This window comes from Lepisosteus oculatus, unplaced genomic scaffold (genome assembly GCF_040954835.1).
Source record: "Lepisosteus oculatus isolate fLepOcu1 unplaced genomic scaffold, fLepOcu1.hap2 HAP2_SCAFFOLD_39, whole genome shotgun sequence".
Classification (NCBI taxonomy): Eukaryota; Metazoa; Chordata; class Actinopteri; order Semionotiformes; family Lepisosteidae; genus Lepisosteus; species Lepisosteus oculatus.
The window spans coordinates 2691796-2709513 of record NW_027167923.1 but is presented as its reverse complement, the minus strand read 5'-3'; positions in this window follow the sequence as shown (position 1 = coordinate 2709513).

Below are 17718 nucleotides of genomic sequence, written 5' to 3'. Positions count from 1 at the left end.
AGAAAACCCGTTGGCGTCACACACGCTGAATGTCTCTCTCTCTCCTGCTCAGCAAAACACAACATGTGGGTCAACACCGTGTGAGGCATTAAACATCACCTTCGTGCATTACCGCGATTCATCTGGCACACAACTGTACTACTACAGAAATAATATATATAATGTCGCCACACGAATCTGTAATGAAAATAAAATTAAAAATGCCGCTGGCGTCTCACCCGACTGGCGGCCACAGCGCGTCTGAGGGCTCCCCAGAGAAACGAGCCGCCTGTGACCCCAGGGGCACCTTCACAAACCCCAAGGGCTGTCGCAAAGCCAACTCCATACAGAAAAACGGAACTCATCTGGGGGAAGTTCACAAAATAAAATAATAAAATAAAAGATGACATCATATAACCACGGCTCAACGCAGCTGGCTACACGTGTGAGAAGGTGCAGTACTTGAAGTGCGCTGGGCAAACTTCCGAGGTCAAATTCTTCAGCACGGTTGTACCTTTAAAGCGGAGACGACGGCACCGAAATGTTTTGGCGCGCCTTCTCTTTAAAGCCCTGGCCAAATATGAAGACAGTACGTACAGTTATAATTCAAACGGAATTAAAAACTACACATCCCAGTTACCATGGTGGTGCTTGTGATCATTGCGTTTAACCAACGAAACAGGGCGAAAAATCAGTCACATGACTTTGGGGCAGAGTTTCGAAAGCTTAACCTATCAGCAACAAAGCGAAATTTACACGATAGGCTACCTCAAACTGTCAGTTACACGACTGTGTATGTCGCTTAAGCCACTCCTATTTGGCATTTTAGTTATGGAGGCGAGAAGACGCCCCCCCCCCCCTCTCTGGGTGCCTGATTTGCCGCCATCTTTAACCGCTTCGTGTCCAAATCGCAGTAGCTACGCGTACGAAATAAAGTTCATCCCAGCTACAAAACATATATATTTTTGTGGTAAGAGGGAGCAAAACATCAGTATTTACTGCTATTAATTAGTGTACGATTTATAGTTGAAATCTGAGCCTAAATATAAAGTTAAAATCTCGACAAAGCAATGTAGGAAATACAGAGAAAATAAATCCTTTCTGACATCTAAAATCAGTTTCGATCAAGGTCTCTAAAACGAACAAGAAAAAGAGGATTTTCGGAGGGCAATTACGCTGTATTTATATAGAATAAGTGATTTATGAGCAATCTAATTTCTTGTTCGTTTAAAACAGTGAAATGTCAGCTGCAAAAGATCGCACCAGAAACAGCAATCTCTCTGCCTCTCATAGACGTTCAGGAAAGGCTGAATGAAGTCATGGTGATCAATAATAACAGTTGTAGGACAAGAAACAAAAGATAGTGAAAACTTAAGATTTTTAAGGCTAAAACTCAAATTCATTCTACAAATTAAGGCAAATGAAAATTCACGACGTTAAAGTGCTAGAGGTGTAAAAAAATACAAAAATGCACATGAGCAAAAAGTTTTAGAAATGGAGCAAACAGAATAAAAGCCATGCCTATAGTGCAGAAGAGGGATGCAGGAACACTTGCTTAGATATACAACAACATTACTTTATTAACCCTTTACAATTTCTTGCATTAGTAATTATCTTTTCGCATACCCCAGCTTGCTCTCCATGAGATACACAGACACACAGATGAAAGAGATAGGGAGAGAGCCTGTGGTCAGAGTACAGGGTCAGCCATTGTACAGCGCCCCTGGAGCAGTTGGGGTTAAGGGCCTTGCTCAGCAGCCCAACGGAGTAGGATTCTTCTGCTGGGTGCGGGATTTATTGTTAAATTATTACTTTAAATGAATACTTTGAGTTACTGAAACAGCCCACTAATAAAATTGTCGCAATTTTGTTCTCGTTTGGAAGAGAGAATCAAAAATGAGACATAATGATGGTTTCCGGCTTAGACCTTTAAAGGTACCCCCATCACGGAAGAATTTGACCTCGGAACGTTTACCCAGCGTAATATTGTATTTCATTTCACTTTGACCGATTGTCTTTAAATCAATTGTTGTCAGAATATCCCCACCTCCAAACAAGAACAAAATTGCAACGATTTTATTAACTGGCTGTTTCAGTAACTTAAAGTACATATTTAAAGTAATAATTTAACAAGATATGTAAATGTTTTAAGATATGTATATGTTGTGAATGTCTGTAGATTGTATCTTATGATTTAAATACTTTTATTTTTTCACAATCTGGCAATGCCAGACAGAATTCTAATGGCCTTGCAGATCAGAAAATCAAGGAACAAAACAATTATTGCGCCCAGCTCCTCAATCGGATAGCTTTAACTTGCTAATGCGTTGGTGTACACAAGTAAAAAACAATTACTTTTTGACAATGAAAACTGGTGTATCTCTCTCTCTTTGCTGGCGCGCGGGCGCGGTGGGGTGCTGTACCACCCGCACAGAACATTAAAGTGTCCCTTTCCATTCAATGGGTGTCTGAGTTGCTGTGTCCTATCTTCTGACAGTCGCTGTTGTGAATGTCTGCAGAGTGTATCTTATTTTTAGCATTGTAGCGCATTCGCCCTGGGGGGCGGCTGAAGAACACCCGGCTGGGGTGCGCGGTGAGGGGCAGGACAGGAGTGGTCAGGGCGGGGTTTAGGTAGGCCGCTGACTATTGCAGCTGCCACACAGTGAAAGGGGCATACGGGCTGGGGAGATCGCCCGTTTTCCATGTAAATAGTTCCCTGGTTCCGCACCCCTCTCTCCCTCCCTCTCCAGATACAGCTGTATGAGCTCCACCAGTCAGGACAAGAGGCTCTACTGTACGCACAGAGGGGTGGTAGAGGGGAACAAGTTGCCAGCCGTGGGGTTGAAGCTGATACCCTGGATCCTCTCCAGACACAGCTGTATGAGCTCCACCAGTCAGGAAGGAGGCTCTACTGTACACAGAGAGGGGTGGGAGGGGGGAACAAGCTACCCAGCCATGGGGTTGAAGCTGATACCCTGGATCCTCTCGAGACACAGCTGTATGAGCTCCACCAGTCATGAAGGAATGCTCTACTGTACACAGAGGGGGGCAGGAGGGGGGAACAAGCTGCCCAGCCGTGGGTTTGAAGCTGATACCCCGCTTGATCCTCTCCAGATACAGCTGAATGAGCTCCACCAGTCAAGACAGGAGGCTCTACTGTACACAGAGAGGTGCAGGGGGGGAAACAAGCTGCATAGCCATGGGGTTGACCCTGATACCATGGATCCTCTCCAGACACAGTTGTATGAGCTCCACCAGTCAGGACAGGAGCCTCTACTGTACACAGAGAGGTGCGGGAGGGGAGAACAAGCTGATACCCTGGCTTCTCACACAAACCTTAAAATCACGTAATAGGTTTATTCCATGCTGAAAAAAAGAAGAAAGAATACACATTCCATAGGAATCAGTGCCTTTATATAGCGCCTTTAAAGGTGGCTTCTCAAAGCGCCTTACGGGATAAAAACAACAAAAACAAAAACAATATTGTTTTCCATTGCACTTTGACAGATCATCTTTAAATCAATTGTTGATTTAAAGTTTGACAGTAAATGTTTATATTGTAAAGCATACAGCCGCCATTTCTTTCTAAAAATTAAAAAAATTGTTTGCGCAGTCTAAGAGGGGGGGGGGGTCTGCTGACAATCCCCCATACACTCAAGTGAAATATTAATAACCCCAATGTAAACAGCGTATTTACAATTTGTTGATAATAAAAATGTTAAGTTCTCTAAGACTTTGTGATACTTTACCCAGGGAGCTGTGTAAGCATGCGTGGTGACTATTCATTGTTATTAAAAACAATATTCGAACATGTTGTGATATTTAGAAATATAAAAAGTCAATTAATTGTCCATAATATTGCTATTTTATTTCTTCAAAGAAATGCTTGTTAAAAGAAAAGTCATGGCACAGGCTGGATTTGAACAGCCAACCTCTCGCTTACAAGTTCAGCACATGAATAGAATTATATCATTATTAATTTCTTTAGATATGCGATTCCATATTATATTCCCTATTAATCAAATTCTAAAAGTATGCTTGTTTGCTCCTGTATTGAGCGTATTTGCAGAAAAGCTTAAAACTACCACTTTTTATACACACGCTATTTCACATGTTAGTTAAAGACTTCGATGCTTAATATTGTTTAGGGAGAAATGGAATACTGGTGTGTATTTTTGTACCGAGACCAGCCATATACAGTTTACATAATGTAATACTGTATATTTATGTTCCAAAATTAATATCGTTTATGGCTTTCACACGCGTTATACTCCTATTCTTTTTATGCTCAGCTACTAAGATTTCCCTTCAGTGGTAAAATTCCATATAAATATTTAATACTTAAACGGGCACAGTAAAGACATTAAATATACATATACATACTGTATACAGTACAGTTTGCATACAGTAATATGTTTATGTTCCTAAATCAATATCTCTTATGAGCATGCAAAAGGCATGGTGAATTGGAGATTCTCAAAAATGACTGTACTTTGCATGATTGGAAACAAATGCGTGATTGGATCAACGAAATGCTGTGGTGTTACTTTTACAAAGACGGTCAATGAAAAAAAGAATGTGGACCAGGGCAATACTTTGAGTTTACAGCTTGTCCAAGGTCATTCATTAGAACATGTGGTATTATGCGGTACTATGCGAGAATACACGGTATTAATATGGTAACTTGTGTTACACCGCGATAAGCACACCGCAAAATAATGCGGTATCGCCCGCTTGTTTTGAATGGCTGCATCTGTATATCCCTGCTAGTGATGATGACCATGGTAACCTCACCCTCGCAATACACCGGCTGAAAGAACTTAAGAACAGGGTAAATCAAGAACAGGGCATTGGCAATGAGTTCCCCTTCTTTTCATGGTTAAAATCATTTTTTGGGTCTTGGGGACTGTTTTTCTTAAAGCTATTCATGCCTGTTGTAGTGTTTTTGCTGTTGTGCTGTTGTCTGACTAGGGTGACCCCTATGAGGACTCTGTGGTATGAACACATTTAAGGATAAAAAGGAGGGAATGTAATGAAAAGTTACTGAGAAAAAGTGTTTTATTCTATGTTGTTTACGGACAGCGCTGTGCTGCAGAAGCAGCTGGATACTTAGAACAAAGTGTGATAGCACCCAACTTGTCAAGGGCACAGGATGTTTTAATACTGTTTATCTCGGCTGCTTGAAGAAGGGAGTGTGAGAAACCATTTGAATAACTGCTCTTCTTTGCTTAAAGCAAAAACCTATAAGGAATGGAAAATGGCTGCTTTGCCTGTCCTTGAAGTGTTGCATCAGCTTAAAAAAGATATAAAACAAGGGGTCTCCCTGCTTGCTTTTGAATCAGCTTTCACTTCTCTGCGCAGACAGGTGATGGCTTTTTCCCATATTGCAAAATGAATAAAGACCTTACTGAGTGAATGAGAATACCTCTCCTGGCTAAATCCCTTACAACTTGTTCGAAATGCAGTACGGCCATATTTCATATCAACCCACAGATGCATTGCATAAACACTAGAATTCTGGTTGTACTTAAATTGAACTTATACGTTTTGGATTATGTTTAACCTTCTTCAATTTCTTCAACCACATTTTGAGATGATTACGTTTACAGAAGCAAATATTATTCAGTGCTTTTTCTTCACTCCTTTAATCAAACCCACATTTCTTTAAGGAGGGCCATTGTGAAACTCCCCAAAGTGAGCTGAATTAATCTTTTATTCTTCACACCTGCAAAGTCATTCCTTCATTGTGTAATATGAAGGCCTTTCATTATTCACGTATACTACAACATCTGAAAATAATAGGTCTTGAAAAAGTTGAATGAAAGAAAATCCTGAATAACTCCTCCAAATGCGTGTTACAATTTCATCAAGTACACACACTTTGAATGTGATGAACTATAAAAAGTTATTTTAACCATACGCAATGGAGCTCGGGAGTGCGATTGCATACACAATCATGTTTTCAGTGTTTGGACATCAGCCGTACATCAGAACAATCATTTCACTAACACAGCTCCATGTTGAGTGACTTCCCTCCAAAAACACAAAGTCACTTTCCCTTAGCAATTATTGCATGGACTTAGATTATCTGCCTTCTGCATCAGGCCCTGTATGATATACTGTACAAAGCCAAGCTTTGGGAAAGTGCTTTGTTTGGATCCTTGTCTTTATCCTTTTGGATCCCAGGCTGCTCATTTGCAAATGTGTTTTGACATTAATTATAGTGACTATAGCAATGAGGTGGCACTGTGGTTCACAGAGCTGGGGTCCTGGGTTCAATTCCTGGGGTGCAGTCTGGATGGAATTGTATGTTCTCCCTTCATTTGTGTGGATTTCTTCCAGGTGCTCCAGTTTCTTCCCACAGTCCAAAGACATACAGTACTAGTAGGTTAAGGTGGAACTACAGTCCCAATTTTGCAGACACAAAAGTATTTAATTTCAGTCACAAAATAAAATAATTGACATTATAGAAAAACTTTACATACTCAAAATTGAGCACAAAATCATGAATTTTGTGAAAGGACTGTAAGTTACGCCATGTTGTAACAAATTCGCATTCAAGTTCCACACAAATTGCGATGTGATGCAGCCCTTCCTGCTCACTAATCACTGTAATGACTAATGCAATGTGATGTAGGAGAGAAAAGGTATAGGTTATGCAGCAAACATTTCACTGCAAAAAACGTTCCATTCCAAGGTTCTTTATGCAGAGTTAACAATGTAATATTATTTATTGGCAAAAACGTAAAAAAGTTGAGAGCAATATTTCCATTGGATTAAACGAGATGTATTCACAAGCCTGCTCCTTTACAATGTCACAGGGCCACATCAGATTACAGGAAGTTTTGCTGCCTCGTTCTGAATCGCAGAACATGGTAATTCTTTAACCTTGAAATGTAGTCTATTTTGTGATGTAATGATGCAATGTCCCTTTACTGAGAGCCAGCAATCAACGGATGTGTCTGATCGTGAATGGTTTTCCCTGTTGTTTGTTGTATTACTTGGTGTTGCATTTTAAGCTGTGCATGAGGCAGGACCCGGAGGCTGCTGCTTCTGCTGGTGCTTCTGCTGGGATTGAGGAAGAGCTGAGCGCCATGTAAGGCAAAGACACTGCGTTCCACTTTATCAGGTGCCTGGAGTGTAAGAGCTGCAGATAATATTGAGTCACATTAATCCCAACATATTTCAAATATTATGAAAATTAAATAAATTAAATCAAATAACTTTCATTAAAAAAATCAATCACTCTTTACCTTGCTTTTTCAGTTGTTTTTAAGGAAAATTGATGCCGAGAATGTGTGAATACTGCTTTTTGATGGTTCCAAGACCAATGTGACCTGTTCTATTGCCTGCTAATTGTACGTTCCAGGTTGAAAAATTATTTTTAGGAGGTCAAGGTGTATGAATGATAAGAGAAAAACTGAAATAACCACAGCTACGCAAACACCAGTCCACCAAAAAAAAATCATTTAATTAAAATAAGGTAACATTTTTTTTTCATCATCATACGGATGAACTGTGCTAAATGTGTTTCTAAAAAGAAAAAGCAGGACGTGAGTCGTGAGCCAAGATCATGACTCTTTTGCTCTTCTTCACATCAGTTTTCATCTGCGAGGAGGAGGAGGAGGGCGGCTCCTGATGTGCTGACACTTGGGGATGTGCCTCTGTGCCGGCCTGGGGGCAAAGCGCCGGCCGCAGTGAGGGCAGGGCACGTAGTCGGGGTTTGGATTCGCGGGGGGCTGGGGCAGGTTCACAACTTTCCCTCCTTGCGTGATCACCAGCTGCACCTCCCTGGCCTGTTTGATGCTCCGAATGAAATCCTCGTGCTTCTGCCTCCAGTTGTTCTTTCTCAGCTGGGAACAGGAAATGAAACCAATAAAACAGCTTCCAGAAAAACTCCAGACTAGCACTGCGTACACAGTCTGGTCGCAAACCATTCACAAGGCAAGAAAATATCAATACAGTAATAACGTAGCTTTCTGGGGCCACCTTTCAGGTTATTGGGTAGAGAGTACAATTTACGTAGTTATGGTTTTGTTTCCTGTGAGTGCTATTTGCTTGATATGTAGATTTTTACAACAGAATTCAGAAGTCACTAAGACACATTTATTCTGTCTGGCAAATGTGCCTTTGCGGCAGTTTTTCAGAAGAGTACTTCATAAAACACTTATTTATTGTCTACATTGATTTATAAGCTGAGTCTGACTCTAGGAGAAAAAAAGGGAAGCTTGGAAAGAGTTTAAGGATAGCCCTTACCACGATTGGCGGTTTAACCTTCTTCTTATGGATGTATGTCTCCAGTTCTGTTCCCTTGGCCCTGTGCTTGAAAGAGTCAAAAACCTTCCTCTTTGAATTCTGAAGCTTCTTGCAGATCTTGCTGTGTTTCTCCAGCCTCTCTACAGCAAACTTCCCGTGACACAGTTCACAGGGCACCAGCTGAGGGTTTCCACTCTGGCTATTCTCATATGGAAATTGCTCAGCGGTAGGGCAGATCAGACTTGTAGGGGACAAATATCTGTTTTCCACTGACAGAGTTTGTTCATCCAGACATGTGGTGTTATTTCTGAAGTGGCCCTGCGCGGCCTGTGCCGCTGACACGTCGCTTTCAGGGAGCCTTGCTTTCTTGAGATACTTTCTCCTTCCACAGGGGACGTCTTCTAGCCCACGGCTGCAAGGGCTCACTTGACGTCTCTCCTGATGGGAAAGCGCAGAGGGAAAGTGCGATTCTGCGCATCCGCCATCTTCCATTGGAGAACCATAATCAAGGTTGTCTCCTCTGATAGGAAGGGCTTTCCTTGGAGTGAAGGCTTTTTGCTTCTCCATTCTGCAGGTCAGAAGAGGCACGGCCTTAGAGCGGTGGTTGGCCCATGGTCCTCTGGGGCAAAGCTCGCTCTGCCTCGCCTCTATTTTCCCTTCCGGCCACCTCTCTGGAGTCTTCCATCTCTCTCGGAACCATCCTCAGCTCCTCCTGAGCTCTGAAGAGCTTCGCCTGCATCATGGCCTCCTTCTGGCGAATCTCGTCCTTCATCATGGCCTCCTTCCGGCGCATCTCATCCTGCAGGCTGGCCTCCCTCCGGCGATGCTCCTCCTTCAGCGCGGCCTCTGCCTCGGCCACTTTTCGTAGCTCCTCTTGCAACTGAAAGTGCTCCTTCCCATTGGCATGAGAAGGGCATTGCCCTGGAGGGGTCGCCACCATGGGGAGGACAGTCCTGTCCTTAGGTTTGCGTACTCTTGAGCCCCTCCTGCCCGGCCTCTCGTAGGGCCTCTCATGACCATCCTGAGGCGGGGTGGGGGCAAACAAGGAATCACTCTGTGCGTCCGGGCGGTCCACAGCCCGAACCTCACCAGGGCCGGAGACTTTCCTGTTACCCATAGGCTTCAGGGGGTAAGACCGATCATCCCCCCAATGTTCTTCTCGGGGCCCTGTTGGGCTTGGAAGCGATAGCTGTTCCCCATCTTCTTCTCCGCAGCGTATTTGACATATTGGAAACATTTTCTCATCTTCTGTAGAGCTGCCTCCTGCCGCCGATTGTACATGGCGATCATTTTTTTCTCCTTTTCCTGCATCAGTTTCTCTTGGAAGGTGTCCTTCAGAAGCTGTATCTTGGGAGGCGGGCAGTACGTGGAGATCAGATCCTGTTGCCTTAAGGGCGCGGGTCGATTCGAGTCTGTGTCCTTCGGGGAGGGGGACAGAGCACCAGGCTTAGGACTGGGCTCCATTGGCAAATGACATATGAGCTTTGTTTCCCAGGTATCTGGAAAAGGCAAAAATGGCAAATAAATGATATCCTGCACAGTCTAGTATGGTCTAATAGAAAAGAATAAAAAAAAACAATTCAGGAAATACACAACTTTTTAATATTAAACCTAATGGTGTTGAATGCTGCATGCTGACTCAGTAGGAGACAGATCCTAAACATAAACATTATAATAAACATTTGTTTCCCAAATAACATTCGCAATGTTCAGAATGCTTAAAGTCATGAGCTTTTTTAAAAATGTTTAACTGAAACCTGGAAATGTGCTATTTCATTTCAAAGCTTGTATTATATCTATGATATAAATGTTTTTTTATATAAAATTAACCCATTATGCAACAGGGGTTTGAGCAAAAGTCACTGTGAATAAGGGAATTTATCAATATTAATTAGCCGTTTCACTACATTATAGATAGCTGAAGGATTATGATACAGTATATCGATTTCGCTACAAATTGACAAGCATATTTGATGACACTTACCAAACAAGTTTTAAACAGCGGAGAAATAGTTCACCACGACGATAGCAATGCAATGTTTGACTGCATCTCCCTATGTGATATATCTGTATTTGGGTATATACAGATCACGTAATTCAGGGAGCACTGTTACGTCAGGTCACCAACCATTATTACGACGCTCATATGTCATAGAGCTCCTTAGGATGTTTGTATAATCTTTATCCAAATTTTCATATGGCCGCAGTTACGGCGTTTATTTTACAGTTAATGTAACAGGGTGTCATTATATTTTTCTGTCTTTATGGTGGCAGACCACTTAAATAAATCTGAGTAGGCGGTTTCTACAAGTGGGTCAGATAAAATATTAAATATACAGTAAAAAGCTCACACCTATTCATACCCTTTATGTACTGTATATCTACAATTACGTATACTACGTATACAGTTATCGTATACTATAATACGATAACTACCATTACAAAATGTCTCCCTTTTGATTTGAAGTGGTTCTTTTAAATAAGTAAATTGCAATCACTTAGCCTACATCTGAGCTCCTAATTCATCGCGACGACGGACTGAGACTCCAGTCGGATTTGTGAGAAGGGGTGTGCCTGTTTTAAAACCGATTCATACGTCTTAAACACATGGACATAGATAGCAGTCTGTGTTATATAATTTATCTTTTTATTTTATTTAAATTTAAGTATCACATACACATTTTCAAAGTAACTGTACCCCTTTTAATTATGATCCCCATCGCTCACAGCTCCGAAGGTGAGACGAGGGCTACTTCAGATGGGATTTCCAATATTTCTCTCTTAGCTTGTATACCGGTGGAAAGGAGAGGGGTCTTAAAACGTGTTGATAGTAAGATTGGGATGTATTTGCAGTCTAGATATAGTTTTTTTAATGTTCGGAGCCGCCACAGATTCATTTTCTTACGACTGCTTTTCTGGATGACAATGACAATGCAAACGATGGTGTTAAGGCGAGGCTGTGCCTTAAGGCTCCTCTGCTTACAATATTCAGCGCGTAAATCGCAAACGAGCGCCTTCCCTTACGATGAAAATGCAGAAAATAAGACCACGAGATTTAAACCTACGGCTTACAAATTTATGCGTAAACACTAAAACCGTATCTTTAGCAAAACTGGCGAGACAATGTGTTTTATCATTTAAAAAAGTACTGGAAAATAATTAAAGGTTATCACGATAAACAGAGGTTACTGATCTACTACTGTACGCTGTGACCAAAAATGAGAGTCCCCCGATCCTCGCAGCCTTCATGCTTTGTCTTGGCCTGGCCGTTTTTTTTAAGATAATGGGGTCAAGTTAAGAAATTATGCAAGTTTCTAATCAAATCCAAGGGCGCCTCGATCTCCTAAACATCTTTAGAAGGCCGACGGACCACACTGCACGGTCCGGGTCCGTTCCCTGACCCGGTTCTGGATAATACCAGCTTAAAGTGAAAAATTCTACTGTACATATTATGTTTCTTATTATGGTATATATGTATAATATAGCGCGACCGCTTCACGAAGCTAGAAAGAAAGTTATCCGCCATTTTTATTTTACCTGCAATTGAATTTGCCATTAAAATCATTATTAATACCGCAGCTGCTAAATAACTTACCTAAAAGCGTTCAGATACAAAAGCACTTGAGCTGTAATGTTTGTATACTGTTGGCCCGATGACCTACTTCAAGAAGAATTGTTACATAGACCGCCAAGGACTGTCATCACACTTTACGTCATAAAGCGCTTTAAAACTTTTGACAAGTTCAACACCTCATATTTTGTACTGTTTATCATGGTAAAAGCAACTCAAAGCAATTCTAAAAATGATCGAAAGGTAAAAATACAAGCTTATACGAGCTGTCGTTTTAACATTTATAACATATATTTAAACAAAACATATATAATCTATTTTAATAAAATAGAAAAGTGTTCTTAGTCTTCACTTAAAAGCTGTTAGAAGCTGCCTTTCTGACAAGAGAGTTCTGTGAGTTCCACAGTCTCAGTGCATTAAAGTCAAAACCAGTTGCTTTTTATTTCCTCTTTTACGACAGAGCAAGGAGGGTGTCCACAGACCACTGTGCACCTGCAGACTGATATGGGGGGTAAAAAGTCTAGAAGTTAGTAAATAAGATTTTAACATATGTTCTAAAACACACCGGACACCTGTACAGTGATGCCAACACAGTGATCTGAGCTCCTTCTTTGAGTTAAATCCTAGCATCTGCATTTTTTACAAGTTGTTGCTATGGCAGAGCATGACCAGAGCATAACAGAAACCACCCATTTTCTAACCGCTTCATCCAATTCAGGGTCAGGGGGTCAGGGGGTCGCGGGGCACGGGGGAGCCAGAGCCTCAGAAAGTAATAAGCAGGAGATACCTGGGACTGGATGGTAGTCCAATGCAGGGAAGACACAGACACTCACCAATTATCCCAGAAGCCAATTAACCTACCAGTAGTTCTTTGAACTGTGGGAGGAAGCCGGAGCACCCAAAGCAAACTCATGCAAACATGGGGAGAACATACAAGCTCCATACAGATAGCACCCCAGGTCCAGAAGTGTACCCAGGGCCTCAGCACTGTGAGCTAGCAATGCTAAACGCTGGGCTACTGTGCATGCTAATTTCTAGGCATCAGGTGATCAATCAGGTAGTGTTTCTCAGATAAAAGGACACCAGTTATTTAGTATGAGATTCAAATTGACCTCAGAACAAAATATAACTTATGTTATATAACTTATATAGAACTTACTACAGCATAACTGTCTTATTTGGCTCTTGTAGAAAATATTAACAGCATGCCTATTAAACATACAGTATCTAGCAATCAGCAATCAAAATAAAAACATTTCCAAACATGGAAACTGCCCAGTTAATGAAGCATTTCAAAGACATTAATCTATTCAATAATTACAGTTTTAAGTAGATAACAGATTTATATTCAGATTACGAAAGCATCATAACAACTGCTGCTTGTGTAAGGAATCCATGAATACCACTGTACATGAGAATTCCACACCTATTTGTAATCAATACGCAAAATCCTATTGAATTTCAGGTACTTGTTTATTCAGCATTGCTTGACTCCGCGGACTCCTTGTTGTTTCAATATTCTAGTAATAGGACTAATCGCCAATACAGTGCCGTTGTAATCTATTCCTTCTGCCAGCAGAGGACGGTATTCGCACAGCCAGTTCAGGATAAGATACGGTCCTCGCAGTTCACAGTACAACTGGCCAAAGCCGTATTCGGAATATGCTCTCGATAACCTCGTTTAGGTTAAGTACGGCCATATTTCATATCAACCCACAGATGCATTGCATAAACACTAGAATTCTGGTTGTACTTAAATTGACCTTATACGTTTTGGATTATGTTTAACCTTCTTCAATTTCTTCAACCATATTTTGAGATGATTACGTTTACAGAAGCAAATATTATTCAGTGCTTTTTCTTCACTCCTTTAATCAAACCCACATTTCTATAAGGAGGGCCATTGTGAAACTCCCCAAAGTGAGCTGAATTAATCTTTCATTCTTCACACCTGCGAAGTCATTCCTTCATTGTGTAATATGAAGGCCTTTCATTATTCACGTATACTACAACATCTGAAAATAATGGGTCTTGAAATAGTTGAATGAAAGAAAATCCTGAATAACTCCTCCAAATGCGTGTTACACTTTCATCAAGTACACACACTTTGAATGTGATGAACTATAAAAAGTTATTTTAACCATACCCAATGGAGCTCAGGAGTGCGATTGCATACACAATCATGTTTTCAGTGTTTGGACATCAGCCGTACATCAGAACAATCATTTCACTAACACAGCTCCGTGTTGAGTGACTTCCCTCCAAGAACACAAAGTCACTTTCCCTTAGCAATTATTGCATGGACTTTGATTATCTGCCTTCTGCATCAAGCCCTGTATTATATACGGTACAAAGCCAAGCTTTGGGATAGTGCTTTGTTTGGATCCTTGTCTTGATCCTTTTGGATCCCAGGCTGCTCATTTGCAAATGAGTTTTGACATTAATTATAGTGACTATAGCAATGAGCTGGCACTGTGGTTCACAGAGCTGGGGTCCTGGGTTCAATTCCTGGGGTGCAGTCTGGATGGAATTGTATGTTCTCCCTTCATTTGTGTGGATTTCTTCCAGGTGCTCCAGTTTCTTCCCACAGTCCAAAGACATACAGTACTAGTAGGTTAAGGTGGAACTACAGTCCCAATTTTGCAGACACAAAATTATTTAATTTCAGTCACAAAATAAAATCATTGACATTATAGAAAAACTTTACAAACTCAAAATTGAGCACAAAATCATGAATTTTGTGAAAGGACTGTAAGTTACGCCATGTTGTAACAAATTCGCATTCAAGTTCCACACAAATTGCGATGTGATGCAGCCCTTCCTGCTCACTAATCACTGTAATGACTAATGCAATGTGATGTAGGAGAGAAAGGGTATAGGTTATGCAGCAAACATTTCACTGCAAAAAACGTTCCATTCCAAGGTTCTTTATGCAGAGTTAACAATGTAGTATTATTTATTGGCAAAAACGTAAAAAAGTTGAGAGTTATATTTCCATTGGATTAAACGAGATGTATTCACAAGCCTGCTCCTTTACAATGTCATAGGGCCACAACAGATTATAGGAAGTTTTGCTGCCTCGTTCTGAATCGCAGAACATGGTAATTCTTTAACCTTGAAATGTAGTCTATTTTGTGATGTAATGATGCAATGTCCCTTTACTGAGAGCCAGCAATCAACGGATGTGTCTGATCGTGAATGGTTTTCCCTGTTGTTTGTTGTATTACTTGGTGTTGCATTTTAAGCTGTGCATGAGGCAGGACCCGGAGGCTGCTGCTTCTGCTGGTGCTTCTGCTGGGATTGAGGAAGAGCTGAGCGCCATGTAAGGCAAAGACACTGCGTTCCACTTTATCAGGTGCCTGGAGTGTAAGAGCTGCAGATAATATTGAGTCACATTAATCCCAACATATTTCAAATATTATGAAAATTAAATAAATTAAATCAAATAACTTTCATTAAAAAAATCAATCACTCTTTACCTTGCTTTTTCAGTTGTTTTTAAGGAAAATTGATGCCGAGAATGTGTGAATACTGCTTTTTGATGGTTCCAAGACCAATGTGACCTGTTCTATTGCCTGCTAATTGTACGTTCCAGGTTGAAAAATTATTTTTAGGAGGTCAAGGTGTATGAATGATAAGAGAAAAACTGAAATAACCACAGCTACGCAAACACCAGTCCACCAAAAAAAAATCATTTAATTAAAATAAGGTAACATTTTTTTTTCATCATCATACGGATGAACTGTGCTAAATGTGTTTCTAAAAAGAAAAAGCAGGACGTGAGTCGTGAGCCAAGATCATGACTCTTTTGCTCTTCTTCACATCAATTTTCATCTGCGAGGAGGAGGAGGAGGGCGGCTCCTGATGTGCTGACACTTGGGGATGTGCCTCTGTGCCGGCCCGGGGGCAAAGCGCCGGCCGCAGTGAGGGCAGGGCACGTAGTCGGGGTTTGGATTCGCGGGGGGCTGGGGCAGGTTCACAACTTTCCCTCCTTGCGTGATCACCTGCTGCACCTCCCTGGCCTGTTTGATGCTCCGAATGAAATCCTCGTGCTTCTGCCTCCAGTTGTTCTTTCTCAGCTGGGAACAGGAAATGAAACCAATAAAACAGCTTCCAGAAAAAGTCCAGACTAGCACTGCGTACACAGTCTGGTCGCAAACCATTCACAAGGCAAGAAAATATCAATACAGTAATAACGTAGCTTTCTGGGGCCACCTTTCAGGTCATTGGGTAGAGAGTACAATTTACGTAGTTATGGTTTTGTTTCCTGTGAGTGCTATTTGCTTGATATGTAGATTTTTACAACAGAATTCAGAAGTCACTAAGACACATTTATTCTGTCTGGCAAATGTGCCTTTGCGGCAGTTTTTCAGAAGAGTACTTCATAAAACACTTATTTATTGTCTACATTGATTTATAAGCTGAGTCTGACTCTAGGAGAAAAAAAGGGAAGCTTGGAAAGAGTTTAAGGATAGCCCTTACCACGATTGGCGGTTTAACCTTCTTCTTATGGATGTATGTCTCCAGTTCTGTTCCCTTGGCCCTGTGCTTGAAAGAGTCAAAAACCTTCCTCTTTGAATTCTGAAGCTTCTTGCAGATCTTGCTGTGTTTCTCCAGCCTCTCTACAGCAAACTTCCCGTGACACAGTTCACAGGGCACCAGCTGAGGGTTTCCACTCTGGCTATTCTCATATGGAAATTGCTCAGCGGTAGGGCACATCAGACTTGTAGGGGACAAATATCTGTTTTCCACTGACAGAGTTTGTTCATCCAGACATGTGGTGTTATTTCTGAAGTGGCCCTGCGCGGCCTGTGCCGCTGACACGTCGCTTTCAGGGAGCCTTGCTTTCTTGAGATACTTTCTCCTTCCACAGGGGACGTCTTCTAGCCCACGGCTGCAAGGGCTCACTTGACGTCTCTCCTGATGGGAAAGCGCAGAGGGAAAGTGCGATTCTGCGCATCCGCCATCTTCCATTGGAGAACCATAATCAAGGTTGTCTCCTCTGATAGGAAGGGCTTTCCTTGGAGTGAAGGCTTTTTGCTTCTCCATTCTGCAGGTCAGAAGAGGCACGGCCTTAGAGCGGTGGTTGGCCCATGGTCCTCTGGGGCAAAGCTCGCTCTGCCTCGCCTCTATTTTCCCTTCCGGCCACCTCTCTGGAGTCTTCCATCTCTCTCGGAACCATCCTCAGCTCCTCCTGAGCTCTGAAGAGCTTCGCCTGCATCATGGCCTCCTTCTGGCGAATCTCGTCCTTCATCATGGCCTCCTTCCGGCGCATCTCATCCTGCAGGCTGGCCTCCCTCCGGCGATGCTCCTCCTTCAGCGCGGCCTCTGCCTCGGCCACTTTTCGTAGCTCCTCTTGCAACTGAAAGTGCTCCTTCCCATTGGCATGAGAAGGGCATTGCCCTGGAGGGGTCGCCACCATGGGGAGGACAGTCCTGTCCTTAAGTTTGCGTACTCTTGAGCCCCTCCTGCCCGGCCTCTCGCAGGGCCTCTCATGACCATCCTGAGGCGGGGTGGGGGCAAACAAGGAATCACTCTGTGCGTCCGGGCGGTCCACAGCCCGAACCTCACCAGGGCCGGAGACTTTCCTGTTACCCATAGGCTTCAGGGGGTAAGACCGATCATACCCCACAATGTTCTTCTCGGGGCCCTGTTGGGCTTGGAAGCGATAGCTGTTCCCCATCTTCTTCTCCGCAGCGTATTTGACATATTGGAAACATTTTCTCATCTTCTGTAGAGCTGCCTCCTGCCGCCGATTGTACATGGCGATCATTTTTTTCTCCTTTTCCTGCATCAGTTTCTCTTGGAAGGTGTCCTTCAGAAGCTGTATCTTGGGAGGCGGGCAGTACGTGGAGATCAGATCCTGTTGCCTTAAGGGCGCGGGTCGATTCGAGTCTGTGTCCTTCGGGGAG